Below are 15,860 nucleotides of genomic sequence, written 5' to 3' on the forward strand. Positions count from 1 at the left end.
ATTACATAGTATACCTTTAACTTGGCAAACTAACAAAAAATGTCCTTACCTTAGCAGTTCATTATATGAGACAGAAGTGGGTGACTCCCGAAGATAGACACCCAAAAATCGACACGTTCTGATCTTCTGAATCCAGGTCTACTGAGGGCAGCTGCCCATAACACATATTTTAATCTTTCACTTAGCTAAGGAATTGTGCCAATAACCTAGAAAACTGCATTTGTGTTTCCATTCCATAAAAGGGGAGACTGCAGAGGCCTAAATAGTTACCATCCAATTTCCAAGCTATCTTGTCTAGCCAAGACCCTTGAGTTGTTGGTGAAGACCAGCTCAACTCTTTCCTGAGGAGAAATTACATTTTAAACATTTATCAATCTGGTTTTAGATCTAGGTACAGCACTGTATCGGCAGCATTCCTTATTATGAACAACATTGTCTGTGCCCTGGACGGTGGTCAGCACTGTGCTGCCTTATTTATTGATCCGTCAATCCAGGCCTTTGATACAGATACAGTGGACAACCCACTTCTGCTAGAAAGACTGACCTCAGTTGGCCTGGATCAAAATGCCTGCCCATGGTTTGCAAGCGTTCTTTCGAGTAGGACACAATGTGTCATCGCTGACTCTATTCAATCTACTGTATGCATCTGGAGGTCACTAAAGAAGTTACACAGAGTTCTATCTTAGGGCCCTTACTCTTCACTTTATACATAAATAGCAATGCGTCCTCGGGTTGTAAGGTACATTATTATATAGTTCTTTGGGTGCTTGGCTGAAATCTCGGAGCGGATGGCGACACACCACCTCAAGCTCAACCTGGACAAGACTGAGCTACTGTACCTCCCGGGGAAGGGCTGCCCGCACCAGGACCTGGCCATCACCATTGAAGACACAGTGGTGACCCCGACTCGGACTGCGAGGAATCTGGGCGTGACCCTGGACGACCAACTGTGGTTCTCCGTAACATATCACATCCGTTACAGTACATGCTCTTGTAGTTTCCTGCTCTACAACATCAGGAAGATTCGCCGTTTCCTCACAGACGAAACAGAGCAGGTGGTCATCCCGCCTGGACTACTGCAACTCCCTCCTTGCTGAGACACCGGCGTCAGCCATTAAACCCCTAGAACTTGTCCAGAAAGCTGCTGCTCGCGTGGTGTTCAACCACCCCAGGTTCTCCCACACAACTTCCCTTCTCCACCCTCTACAGTGACTCCTGTAGCAGCTTGCATCAAACTAAAAACTTGGGTACTGGCCTACAGGGAAATGAAAGGAACAGCTCCCTCCTAGCTCCAGGCCATGGTCAAACCCTACACCCCCTCCCGACCGCTACGCTCTGCTACCTCCGAGGTCCCTGCAGTCGATCAACACAGTCACGGCTCTTCTCTGTCCTGGCCTGGCAGTGGTGGAATGAGTTTCACAAAACCTTTAGAATGGATGCCTTAATCACCCTGGACACCCAGGTCAAAAATAAGCTACTGGACTATAAAGTAAATACCTGTGCAAACACAGGTAATTACTTTATAGTCCAGTAGCTTCTTTTTAAATAATGTTGCCTTTTGTATATATTGTTGTTTCTGTATACAGTATGTTGTTGTCTTTCTGCCAGTATTATGCTGTGTAACCAGGACACCATCGAAAATGAGACCTTGGCCTCATTCGGTTCCCCTCGATAAAAAAGGTGAAATAAAACTATAAAAAATGAATTTGCTATCAATACTTGATATACTAAGCTAGATAGCTTGTGAAAATCCTGCCTCCTAGAACAGCGTGTATCATGGCGGCAGCTGTGCCTGTGGTAACAAACAACCATGTGTGGACAGTGTGTCCACAGTCTGTCAGTCATAGCTAATGGACAGCTCTCAAAACCAGGCCCAGACCGTCGGCTGCACTTTTCTTGGTGAGTAAATTAGGACTTAGAAAAATATGTTTTAAAATACATTTAAATAACTGAATACCCACCCCCGACAAAAAATAAATAAATAGTATTGCACATTTCTTTTGTTGTTGCATAAAAACAACTGCCAAGTGTCACATTCAACCACTGTGTTAATCCTTTAATGACAACTCATGTGTTGTAAATTTCCATTTTGCATTTCAGGAAACGCCAAGTGCAACGCTGCATGCTGATATAAAGGAAAACACTGAGGACTGGAAAATGAGCTTGGGTTAATTCATAAGACCATATTATTATGTCACAACATTAAGCAAATTCATTCAGAGAGGCACCGTAGTGTATTGTAACCTATACAGCTCCACTGCTTTTGGGGAATAATAAAGCAATGTGATTAGCCCTGCCCTGGAGAGATGACTTGGAGGTTTGCCTAAATCACTACTACCACTGCTACCTCAGCATAGTTATCACCTCAGGGATGACTGGAGAAGGTTTACTTAGAGCATCACTAATCACTCATGCCTTTGATTAATAACTCAAAAGATATGGTTTGCTGCTAACATCATGCATGCTCATTTGTTACCTCCTCTCATATGAATGAGAAAAAAAGAGACACCATTTGCAGTATAGATAAATACTAGACTACAGCAAGTTAATCACTATTATGTGTGTATGTTCAGTATATAGTCATTAATGAATCCTCCTCGCATTCCACGCACCTTTTCAGGGTAGTGAACGACATGTAATATCAGTGTTCACTTCACAGCCCTTCCTACAAGTGTGTATATTGACAGCATCCACCATCTGCAAAACTGAGCCTGGGAGGTTTGATTGACATTGATGCCAAAAAACTCATAAATTGGCAAAATGTCATGAATAGCAGATGTTATTAAATTGCTGCGGTTGTGAATAAGCTACTGTAAACGGAATGGCATTACTGTAATTTAGGAGGCAATTGTCAAGAATTTGCAGAGGTATGCTTTTCAGATATTAATTTTGACAGGCATCCTCTCTGCTGCTCCTGGTGCGAGCTTTATCTTTCCCACTTTTTTATCTTGTCTTGGCTTTTCCCCCCAGAAGACCACGCTCGTGCTTTGAACGCTTCAGTAACAGAGGATAAGCCATGCTTTCCTAGTCACACATATCAAATGCTTAAGACACCAACAGCCACGAGGACTCTGCATCCTCTCTGGTCTCCAATTTGGGATTTATGTAGAAGGGCAAGAGAAAAAAAGCTTCAAAAGAGGCTTATTCTGACACACACAAAAAAATCCCTGAGCTGACAAAGAAAATAGAATGTGAAATATGTATGCTGTGTGCTGTAGTCACCAGATGGCTCTCCTTACAATATTCAATGTTTCACTGAACTTCAAAGGAGTCTGCATTTGCATTTTATCACATGACATTTGTATACTTCATTTCCTCACAAACAAAGCTAGAAAATATGACATACATCATTTGGAGAGTCATTAAGAAAGAAAATGGAAAATAACAGTCATATGTAAAAGAGTTGTTAGGATATTGAACAGTAAAAAGCTTTAGAAACCAACGCAAAAGACATGAGGGTGAAAGTCTCTACATAGTTATGTGAGAATGGATATGACAAGGAAATATATAAATGTCCTGCCAACGCTTTGAAAAAGTAAACATTCTTGTTCTGATAAGTGATCCCTGAATTATGGTTTGTGACTGTCATGATCTTGCTTTTGTGAGAGTCAACTAGCCAACTAAAGAGTCGATGTGGCCTCAAAGACAAAGTAATGTCCTGATGCAACCTGGTCTCACCCGGCAGACTTTGACGTTTGTCCATCGCCTCCAAACGTCATATATAGACGGCATCATACGTCAAATTCTGACGTCTGCCGGGTGAGACCAGGTTCTAGACGGCATCATACAAATGATACAAATAACGTATAAGCGCCGTCTGAGTAGCTCCACTCCTGCGTCCAGTTTCGTAAATTTGCCTGATCCCTGTGTCCACGTTAGAACACGAGCTATAAGAACAGTAGCTAATGCTAGCTAATAATTATAACAGTAAGAATGTGAGCTAGTTAATAATAATGACAGTAAGAATGTGAGCTAGTTGCTTGTAAAACGATGTTGTAGTTTTGCACTTGGTGTTGTCTCACCAATTTTGTTTGACCCAACCAACCCACCCCCAAAAGCGCTCGCAAATGTATACCCCTCTTCCATCACGTGTTCCAATGTGAACAACCAATCACAAAACTCTGACAACAACCTATCAAAAAATTAGGCCTATGCCACGTCGTCTGCCGACGTTTATAACTGTATGATGCCGTCTATATATGACGTTTGGATCTTTTCTGCCGTCTATATATGACGTTTGGATCTGGAAATTCTGACGTCTGCCCGGTGAGACCAGGTTGCCTGATGATGATGATGACTGCTGACTTGAGCTAACATTGGCATGGAAAATGAACTGACTTACAGTTCCCCATTAGCTTAGCTTCTGATGATAACCATCCTGTTTTCCAGCTCAATGCTGAAGCATAGCCAGCAAAGCGTACAGTCATTGGCTTCCTTGCACTTCAGTGAGAAATATATCCGCTCATATCAATTCACATAATACCTAGTACATGTCAGACCAGCCAACGTTCTAATGAGATTTGTTGACTGGTCAGGTCCATCAGTTTCCCAACTGTACAGACGGTGACAGAACCACCATTATTAGCCTTCTAATAAAAATCTGCAATCTTTTCTATGATTTTAATTTTGACATAATTACAGGACCTCGAAGGGTCTTCAATCAGCCACACGGTAAGTGACACACACACAAGTTCACACGTGAGCGGCGACACAACAGGGGTCACTGGTGGAATTTGTCCTCTGCATTTTCCCATCCAAGCTGTCCTCCTCCAGGGGCAGCCCGCAGCAGTGGGCAGCCTCATCATTGGCGCCCGGGGACCAAGTCCAAAATGCTCAGTCCAAGTCCGGAACAGGACTTGTTGTCTGCATGGGTTTTTGGGAGGAAACCCTTGCAAACACAGGGAGAACATACAAACTCTGCACAGAAAGGCACCCCACCCCACTCCACATACCCTACATGAGTACTTAAAAACTCTGGGGAGAAAATCATGCCATCATCATCCCAAGTGGGAATCGAACCCAGGACCTTTTTGCTGTGAGGCAACAGTGCTAAGTGCTGTGCCACTGTGCTGCTAGCACATCAGGTTAATCATTATACTATGCAAAAATGATTTTCATGAAACTCTGTGGAGTTTAGAATCCATTCAATTCAGATCCGGAGCGGATCCGACCCAAGGGGGGTGCCACAGAGCTGCCCAAACATGGCTGCCCATTCACCTCCATTCATTTTTTGGACTCATTCATTGTCAATGGGGGGGGGGGGGGTACTGAAACGGCCATATCCTGATATGTGAAGGTCATAGAGACACAGGGTTTGTGTTGGCATGAAGCTCTCGACCTAATAAATGCAACAATACCAAACATATCCTGCTCGCACGCACGACAGCTGTAGAATAGTCAGCTGACAGCTACAGCTGACAGCTGTAGAATAGTCAGCAAAACAATAATCAAATTCCTGAACACATAATTTTAAAGTGTGTAAAAAACTCACTCCTGGGGCACAGTTAATCTCTTCAAGAACATACTCCTGAAAGGGTTAAACAATCATATCAGTTCCAAGGAGATTTCACTTTTCGCGCCGACTAGTTTGCCTCACAGTTCAGAGACCTATGAATCCGATCAGGCAATGTGAGTATGACTATTGATTCTGACGGCAATGGCATTACATTGAAATATATACTCAAGTGACCTCATTAGTAGCACAGCACCCATGATGGGTGTCAGAGAGATTGCCGTGAATGAGATATGGGAACCCCGCACCCTCTTCTTGCAGCATTAGCACGGCCGGCATGCAAAATGCCTGCAGAGATTTATCTCTCAGTTGCTTTCCTCTGGACCAAGGTCAAATGAATGACAAATCACTGGGTGCTTGGCATGGGCATTTAGCCCTTTATCTGTTTAAATCGCTGCCTTAAGGCAGCAAATTGAGAAAACAGCCGGGGTCTCATTTCCAAAACCATTTGAGCATAATAAGTATGAGCCTTCCGATGGCATTTCTGTGTCGATCTGGCAGTGCGGGGCGATGAAGTGCACACACAGCCAAGGAGCCATTATTTCAGACCCCCATGGTTCCCCTGGAATTGCAAAGTTGCATCTCTAGATAGATCAGCACTTTTTATTTCTTATATTATCATAAAATGTGGGTCTTTAACCTGCATTGCCATGATCAGAGAGATAAGGTGAGGGCTGATCAAATAATCCATATGGCGATGACCTTCACCATTCAACAGGAGAGCCGAAGAAAGATACAGTAAACTTTGCTCTCGACCGAGACATGAACTTTCAGAAGTGCAATAAACACAATCTTTTATAAGAAAATAGCCTGCTGCATGTCTGATTTTTTTAAGGCCTGTGTTCCTCTCAATCCACAGTGGTAATGGTACAGTAGCTTCTATCCTCTGGGGTTAGGTGTTTGCTCTTTAAAGCTACTGTAATACCCTTAAGCTGTCATCCTGGTAACAGTCCCATGGGTTTTCAGACACAGCGCGTGTTCTGGAACACAAGCTCAGCCTTATTTTTAGTTTCACTTTGATTAAGGGAAGATTGTCATGTAGGTTGCTGGTTTAGTGATATCTGACATCCACATACATACATCATGGAACACGAGCAGCACTAACAAGCACACAATACAGCACATGGCTGCGGAGAACGGGAGAAGCTGTGATTTATTCTCTCTGGGTTACGACTAGCCTTTCACCCCACTTTGTTTATCTTTTATCGCTGAACATGCTTTCAGACTTGTGTTTCCAGGCTTAGGTTTAAATGGCAGCCACTGGTCTGAGTTGGCTTGAACAGCTACAGGAGCATTCGGTCTTATCATTAGATACTAACTTCTCTGTTCAACACATGCTCAGGGAAGCAGAATAATTACTGTACAACACCACATCCTATACTGTTGTTAATTAGTCTATTAAAGGCAGTGTTGTGGTGCCAATTTGATGATTAGGACGGCTCCTCCTGCTGGTTGATCTACAATCTCAGCATGTGGAGAGCGTGCTAAAGTACCTCTAGACCCCATACATGCACATGAAACAGACAGGGGGAGTCATTGTAATTTTAAAGCGTGTGCAGCCAGGACTATGTAATGATAGTGCGCTGAAACATAGAAGTACAGTACATGTAGCTGGGTGTAGTTCATAATTACACGTAAAAATGTTGTATGCATGTGCTACAGTACATTTCAAATAATTAATGTCATAATAAGAGTCAATTCAATATAGTTATGTACTCAGCAATTACCTGCTATATTACAAACTAAGTTCATATCCAGGATTTGCCGCCTGTTCATGTGGATACTAACGCTTCCAAAGATGTGGCAGTTGGTTGCACAAATCAAGTTCTGATGTGTTTGGAAACCTCTCCACAACGAAGGTTATACAATTACCCAAAGTGATGTTTTTTTCAACTTTTGAAATGTAAGTAAAACACGAAGATGCAAATATCTTTTAACGTGAGCTTTGCTTCGGAAGATTGATTGTGGTAATGTGATATACGTTGGATGACTAGTCTAACAAGCTCAAATCATATTTAGACCGGTATGGTCCATTAACTGTAGTCATCTACTTTTCATTTCATTTCAAACCTTTATTTAGTAAGTAAGTAAGTAAGCTTTATTTATATAGCGCTCTTCACAGCACGGATGCACAGAGTGCTTTACAGTAATAAATTAAAATGGCAATACAACACGAGACAAAATTAAAACGACACAGAACAGAAAAAAAACAACATTGCGAGCAACAAGGCGTTATAGATGGCCGAAGGCCTGCCTGAACATGTGTGTCTTAAGAAGTTTTTTGAACATGAGTTCAGTGGACGGCTCTCTCAGGGCCTGGGGAAGAGCGTTCCAGAGTCTTGGCGCCACCGCCTCAAATGCTCTGTCACCCTTGGTTTTTAGTCTGGTCCGGGGCACCGCCAGGAGACCCTGGTCGGATGACCTCAGAGACCGACTCAGAGAGTGAGAGTGTAAAAGTTCTGAGATGTAGGCCGGGGTCCGTCCGTGTAGAGCTCGGTGGGTGAACACCAGGACTTTGAACTCGATCCGGAGGTGAACTGGGAGCCAGTGCAGGGAGGCCAGGATGGGGGTGATGTGGCATGTCTTCTTTGACCTGGTGAGTAGTCTTGCAGCAGCGTTTTGGACTAGCTGAAGTTGTCCCACAGAGGATTTGTTGAGGCAGGTAAACAGTAAAGCTCGTAAAGTACTCGTAAAAGGTACTCGTAAAGCAGAGGATACCCTCATTTACAGTGTTGACGAGTTCACACAAATACACAAATAAAAACAGAACAAATACAATACACAATAATAATAATGATACTACTACTAATAATAATTAAAAACAGTTACAGGTCGAGGTAGAAAATGTCAAGAGCCATGGATTTAAACTCTGCGACTGAAGAATACATGTGGAAGGCAATGACCAATATCATGGCATGAGCGCTGTTTTCTATAAGTATGTACTAAGTCATTCTTTTCCACACGCTTGTCCTCTGTATGTATTTCAGTTTCTTTTAAGCCTGGAATGTTCCTGAACGTTGTGATTCATGGGGCATGGGGGTGTCCCTGACACCAACGCTGGTACTCTTCGGTGTGGATCGACCCATTCGACCAGGCCAATACACTGAACACTCTCAAACTCAGCAGTAGTTGTGTCACTGAGAAGTTAAATCCCTGTTGGATATCGATGACTGTGGGTCTCATGAAATCACTGCTGCAGGATTTGCACCTGAATAATCCAGTCTGAATTGTGTCACAATATAATTTAGATGTTGTGCCTATGTTTAGCTGGTATTATTTTTTCTATATACATGCTTGTATCTTCTCACCCAGCTCCCTTTCCCCTTAATGTAAGCCATTGTAAATAAGAATTTGTTCTTAAAGTCACACAGAAATGAAAAAAAACATTCTGTCCCATTTTGGTTCACATAATTGGTCATAGTGTTGACCTACTGTATTCAATGATGTATGCCCAAAAAATTACAAAATTCTACTTTTGTTGTAATCTTATATCAAAGTATATCATTTCTTACTTCCTGAAAAACGGTAGGTCATGTGCAATTACGACACCACGTACCTTAGATTTTAGGCCAATAATCTCACGACATCCACCCGTCAATCAAAACGTCAACTACTCTGCAGCCTCAAGTGTTGAATATCCCGACCGCTCGATAACGTTCCAATGAAATTCATCTCAACGTATGTCCCACCCTTGCAGCCCGTTTCAGGCGGAAATACGTCAATGTACGGAAGCAAGATATTCTCCAACTTCCCTTTCGGTGCGACTTTAATGACTTGTCTGATGAAATAAGGATTTTTTTTTTTTTACATTTTTTAAACACAGTGGTTTGTATAACATATGATTTACTAAGGTACTAAGTTTATGTATATCATTAAAGCCATTCTCTTTTTAACTTCTTAAACATATAACATTGATAAATCACAGTACACCGTACCTTCCATACTTTTACATTTAGGGGCAGTCTCAAATCCATGACACAATGCGGACTAGGATGCTTACTTGGGTGCAGGAGTCTCAATGTGCAACCGAGGTCAATCAGCTGGTTTTGGTGCCAAACCAGCCATGCAAGAGTACATCAGTAATGTGCTCACATTTTCCTAATCTCCTTTGATGGATTCAGGCCATGCTTTCCATTTAGTCCAGAAGAGATAACCAAACTGTCAGCACTCCTTTAATCTCCGCCCGCAGCCAATAATCAGCGCACAACCCCAAAAACCTTTGTCAATTGTTAATCTTGTATTGAAGACATTCACATTCTGAAATTGTATTCTGCACTCAGATAATCCATGGCCGTAGAGGGAATATTGGATTAATTATTACATTTGTACTATTACAAAGACAAATGAATTAAGTCCCTTAAAGAATTTAGTTAAATCATTTGTATTTATATCCAGATAGGCCAGATCAATTCCATGATACTGTACAATAAATTGCATTTTTAAGTTTACCTAGGAAAATCTTTTGCAATTGAGTCATTTTTAGCTACACAAATGCATTTTAAGCCATTGAATGCATTTCTACAGTAAGTATTATGTTTGGAAGCACATTGTGTGTGAAAGAACAACAAATGCTGTGCAGGATAGGAGGCTGCTGGTAGAAGGTCCGGCCTGTAATCCGTGAGTGGCGGGTTCTCAACCAAACCAGCCAAGTGGAACCTCTTTTTCCACTAATGATTTTTCTTCTTCCAACCCTAAGCCTATAACCATAATTATTCATGTGAAATTTCCCCCCGAGGAACGTACCTACAGTACTACTACTGTTACTACATAGCCCTAACCCTAACCACTCAAGTTTAATGCCTTACCTTAACTGTAACCGAATCATGCAAAATTGGGAGAAGCTTTTGCTTGGTAATGCATTTCTACTGTATAATACAGTATGTTAGTAGTTAACACATTGCTTTGGTATAGAGCAGGGGTGGCCAACCCGCGGCTCGCGAGCCGCATGCGGCTCTTTGCCCGTCAATGTGCGGCTCCTCCATTCATTGATTAAAAAAAAGTTGGCTTGTGGCTCTTCCATCCTTTCATTAAAAAAATTAATTCATTAATTCCTTAAGAACGTTTCTCTCTCTCTCTCTCTAGTTTCGCTGTGCATTTCTTACTGCCCATTTTAGTTTATTGCAGATTTGTCATAAAATCATGATTCGTTTCGCTAGGTCGCGAGGAAGTCGCGTGAGAACCACTTCATAACAATCATATAGGTAGCAAATCACCTTGGTAACAAAATAATTGTAAACAAAATAATTAGCTTTGCGAGGGTCATTCTCTTTTACGACAAAAGCTAACGCAGCCTAGGCTACTGTACACAACCAAAGAATGGCTGGAAAGAAATGCGCAGCGAAAAGAAAATATGAAGACGAACACATGACTTTTTTTACCCGAGTGGGAGAGTCATTTTTTCTTCATAGAACGTAATGGTAAGTCATTCTGTCTGATATGCCAGACATCATTGGGACATTTCAAAGCCTCAAATCTCCAGCCCAGTACAGTCCATCCCAGCCCAGTCCAGTCCAGTCCAGTCCAGTCCAGTCCAGTCCAGTCCAGTCCAGTCCAGTCCAGCCCAACCCAGTCCAGTCCAGTCCAGTCCAGTCCAGTCCAGTCTAGTCTAGTGTAGTGTAGTGTAGTCCAGCCCAGTCCATTCCATTCCATTCCATTCCATTCCAGTCCAGTCCAGTCCAGTCCAGTCCAGTCTAACCCAGCCCAGTCCAGTCCAGTCCAGTCCAGTCCAGTCTAGTCTAGTGTAGTGTAGTGTAGTCCAGCCCAGTCCATTCCATTCCATTCCAGTCCAGTCCAGTCCAGTCCAGTCCAGTCCAGTCCAGTCCAGTCCAGTCCAGTCTAACCCAGCCCAGTCCAGTCCAGTCCAGTCTAGTCTAGTCTAGTCTAGTCTAGTCTAGTCTAGTCCAGTCCAGTCCAGTCCAGTCTGGTCCAGCCTTACCCAGCCCAGTCCAGTCCAGCCTAACCCAGCCCAGTCCAAAATATATTATGTCAGAAAATATCTTGTTGTATGTATTAATTTTAAATAAATTAACTTTAAATGTATATTTAATGGACAATAACGTTTTTCTTCTTATTTTAGACTGGGGTGCCTTGGGATTTTAAGTACTTATGAAGGGTGCGGTGACTGAAAAAAAGGTTGAGAAACGCTGGTATATATGGTGTGGCTCTGGGTGGTACCACAGTCATTTTTGTGGCTCTTAGTCTCTGACTGGTTGGCCAACCCTGGTATAGAGGATACATCTCATTGTAGAAATCTGTTAGTATAGGGAATACATTTGAAAGTGGCAAATCCTTCCACATTGCAACGAGAACATGATGTTGCATCCTACGGTACAGTGCACTTTTATTGTCAATAACGGCCAACAAAATGCGACACTACAGGTATATCTGTTTATTGGTCATTGGGCAGACTCAATGACTTTTCCTAGAGTTCGGACTGAGATGGGTAAAAAGGCTTTTATGTACTCTGCCTGCTCAACATGGAACACTACAAAACACGCTCCAGGACAGAATCACTCTAAATTAATTCATAAGTGCTGTAAAGGCTATAGAAACCCAATCTATTGGTAGTTGTAATTGTTAACTGATCGTCATATGAACTATTACTGATTTTGCGCTTTGAGCTAGTCTTGTTAACATTTGTTGTCATTGTTGTAGCGGTTGTTATTGTTGTTTTTTGTTGTCATTGTGTATCTTTACCTTTATGTTTAGTTGTGTATCGTAACCTTAATGTCTTTTTTCCGGGAAACTGTGTTGCTGCCACTCTTGGCCAGGATTATCTTGTAAAAGAGATTTTAATCTCAATGAGTTTTTAACCTGGTTAAATAAAGGTATATATATATATATGGTCAACATACAGTAGTCAATAGTTTGTCATCACTGATAGTTTGGTTGCAGTGTTTATCAGTATGCATTCATAATTTGCTACGGCAATTGTGGTGCATTAATGAAGCTTAATGGAATGCATGTAATCAAAATGTGTGTTGAAATATCACCGGACCTAAAAGTCTTAAAGTGCAGAGCATAGGCCACATTTAATGGCACACCACTTTGTGATGAAAATGAATCAAACAGTGATTGATTGGAGGGTCACCGCTGACAATCTCATAGGTGATTATATTAGCAAGGCCTTCACATTTAAATGAAAAATCTTAAACAGACTTCCCATTTGCTATTTGCCTTCAATGCGGTGCACACAACGTTGGATATGCCTGGTCATGCTCAAACAGAGAAAATCCCAAAGAACTTGATTAAAGTTTATCTTTCAGGGTAATAAGTCTACTGGCATTCATTATTGCTTGTCAGATTGTAAATGGTCCGGGGGTGAATTTATGCAGGCTCACACCCATATGTTAAAAGAGAATGATTTACTTTGGGGGTTGCTGGCTCATGTAAACCTGTTTTTTTCCTGGATATCTGATCAGTTTGATGAAAGCCAGTGTTTAAAAGTGACTGTTAAGGAGGGTTTAAATGCAAAAGATATGATAAACCAACTATTGAATGTTTTAATGGGATTTATCACATTAAGTCAGGTGTGATATGATGAGACTGACCATTTGAACATCTTTGGAAAATTGAGGATATCCTAAAAAGGCTGAAAAATCCTAGGATTTAGGATTTATTTATTTATTTTAAAAAGGGGCAGTGCATATGAATTAACATTTAAAAACAAAATGTAAATAGGCCAGATTTTGCCACCAGGCTAATTTTCATCTGTTGTCCTTGGCAGGTTGATGGCAACAAAGAATAAACAAAGAAAAGAACAAACATATCAAGTTGGTCCCACAGAGGTCATCACAAACACCCATCCACAGCACAGATGTGGGAAGTTAGAAATGTTCCACCCTGCAGCATTTCACCATTGCGGTATTTGGCGGGGAAATCCCGTTGGAAATCTTGTGGGATTTCAGACGGGTGTTATTTTGTTTTAGTGATGCACCACCACCAGGTGGCGTCTTTGAGCAGATTTAGCAGGCTGGACTCGCAGTGTATTTCTCCTATAGTCTACGAAATGAAGACAAGCCTGCTCATTGCATTATTAAATTTCACATTCTTTAATTTAAATGCTCTGTTGTAAAGCACTTTGAGCTGGATTTATCTGTATGAAAGGTGCTATACAAATAATGTTTTATTTGTATTATTACCTAGTTCTCAAACAGATTTTTCTCCATCTGGATGCAATTTAATTATTACAAACACAGCCTATATCTACAGTATCTATCTCAGTAACTGACGTCGGGTCAAGACGTGGTGTCTGTTAAGTCAAATGTAAAAAATAACAGTATTGCTAACAATAACCAACTTGAACTGCCTAGAACTAAAAAGATGTGGCGAAAGTGGAGGGTTTGCATTTTGTTTCTGGAACACATTCAACTGGGATGTGACATCGTCCCGGGCACCAAATCCTGAGCTCTGATACATTCGTAAACCCCAGAAGTAAATTTGAAGACAGTGCAGTACTGCTTCATCACGATATGAAGAAAAATGAATAAAAAATGAGCTTGATCGGAGGTGTGGATCCATACAAAATTGCCCTGAGTAGAGATCACTCATTATTGCCAATTATATCCGGACATTAACTATCTTGTGCATAGAGAGCTGGCAGAGCGGCAGGTTGGACAGTCTTGTACTAGAATGGATTCCCTGCCTCACGTTCTCCCCTCCACTTCGGTGGAGAGGAAACATTCCGTGGACATGAGTTTATTCAGGCTATGCATCTTGCAATCAATGTATTTTACTATCCACAGTAGACTGTACTGTGCCTCTGTCTTTCTTTCGCTACTGGTATAGCCTACAGCCTACTTTAAATTACGCTAAAATAGCATTTCTTAAAATGTAGCCTATTACATTGTGATGCTTTTATTGTGTGGGAATGTTTTGCTTTTCTACTGTTTCAAAAGCAAAACATTTAGAGTGCTATTTTGGATAGCTAGCCTAGTGTAGTAGGATAATGTGGGTCTTTATCTTATAGGCTTTTGGCGACTGAGGACCGAATGATATTCATTGAACAATAAAATAATCGCTACAATGAAACAATTCCGTCTGTCTGTCTGTGGCATTCGCTACCAGCAAACACTGAAAATACAGGTCCTCAATTTATTTATATAAGGCTAGCCTATCCAACCAGACCACTCCAATTAATGTTGAACGTACTTTTAATCTTTAAGTTTTACAGAATACAATGTCCACACATGCATGCGTCATCTGACCAGAAATAGGCCTACTGAAATAGCCTAACGCGCAGTGACCAACAACGGGCCCTGGTGAGAACGATGTCACACACAAAATACAATGCATCTGTAAGTAACTTTGACTTGATTTTTGACTTTAGACATATTCAATTATATAATAATTACATAATTATTTCGATAAGCTATATATGCATCAAAACGTAGTTAAATATGCATCAACTAGCTCATCCATTACACTAGCTCGCCACTCGCCAGCAAACCTGGACTAGACTATTGCAACACCCCTCGCCCTGCTACAAATTATTTTATATTCAAATAAACTGGATGGACATGTTTCCTAGACCCACCAATCTTCAGTGGGCTAATGGATTGTGGGGGAGGGGGGTACGTTAGCGGGTACTTTGTGGCCATGACCGGCCATTCCGCAGGTGTTGGGTTGAATTCGCTAGTTTGATTGATAGATGGATTTAACGTCCAAAGTATTGTGCAAGTATTGTGTAGGCCTCTGTGTAAGAGATGAATGGTTGTAACCATTAACTCATCCAGAGGTAGATTATCAGCATTTATCACCAGTCTCAACTGATGCTCGCGTGAGGACTTTCCTCTACATGTTGCCATTAATTTAAACCATCTCATCTAGGCTACTTCGTGTTGCTGCATTTTTACTTTTATGCTTTCATGATTTTCCAGCGCAATCAACATTTTCCAGAATTCCAATATAAGTCCATCCATTCATCCAACTTTGTGCACGTTCTCCAATGAGAACAGTGATCCATATAGCCTACTGTAACCAACAAATACATTTCCATCTCCGTTTGAGTTAAATGGCTGGTGCGCATTTCCCTTTTTATGCTTAAATTATGCTAACTAGAAGGGTTGCAAATTTCAAGGAATTCCATTAATCGATAACTGTTAACCTTAACAAACGATAGTCGATTAATTGATAAGAACGTCCTGCGCCGGACTATGCTTTGCTCACTTCATTTTTGTCTTCTTCCGCTGTGTCATTGAAATTTCACGGCATCCAATTAGCCTTCACTACATGGCGTAGCGCCTTCATGTCTCTCCCTGCTGCCTGGACTCACCTCCTTGGTCTCTCCCTGCTGGCCCCTGGACTCACCTCCTTGGTCTCTCCCTGATACCTGGACTCACCTCCTTGG

This window comes from Borostomias antarcticus, assembly GCF_949987555.1.
Source record: "Borostomias antarcticus genome assembly, chromosome: 14".
Lineage (NCBI taxonomy): Eukaryota > Metazoa > Chordata > Actinopteri > Stomiiformes > Stomiidae > Borostomias > Borostomias antarcticus.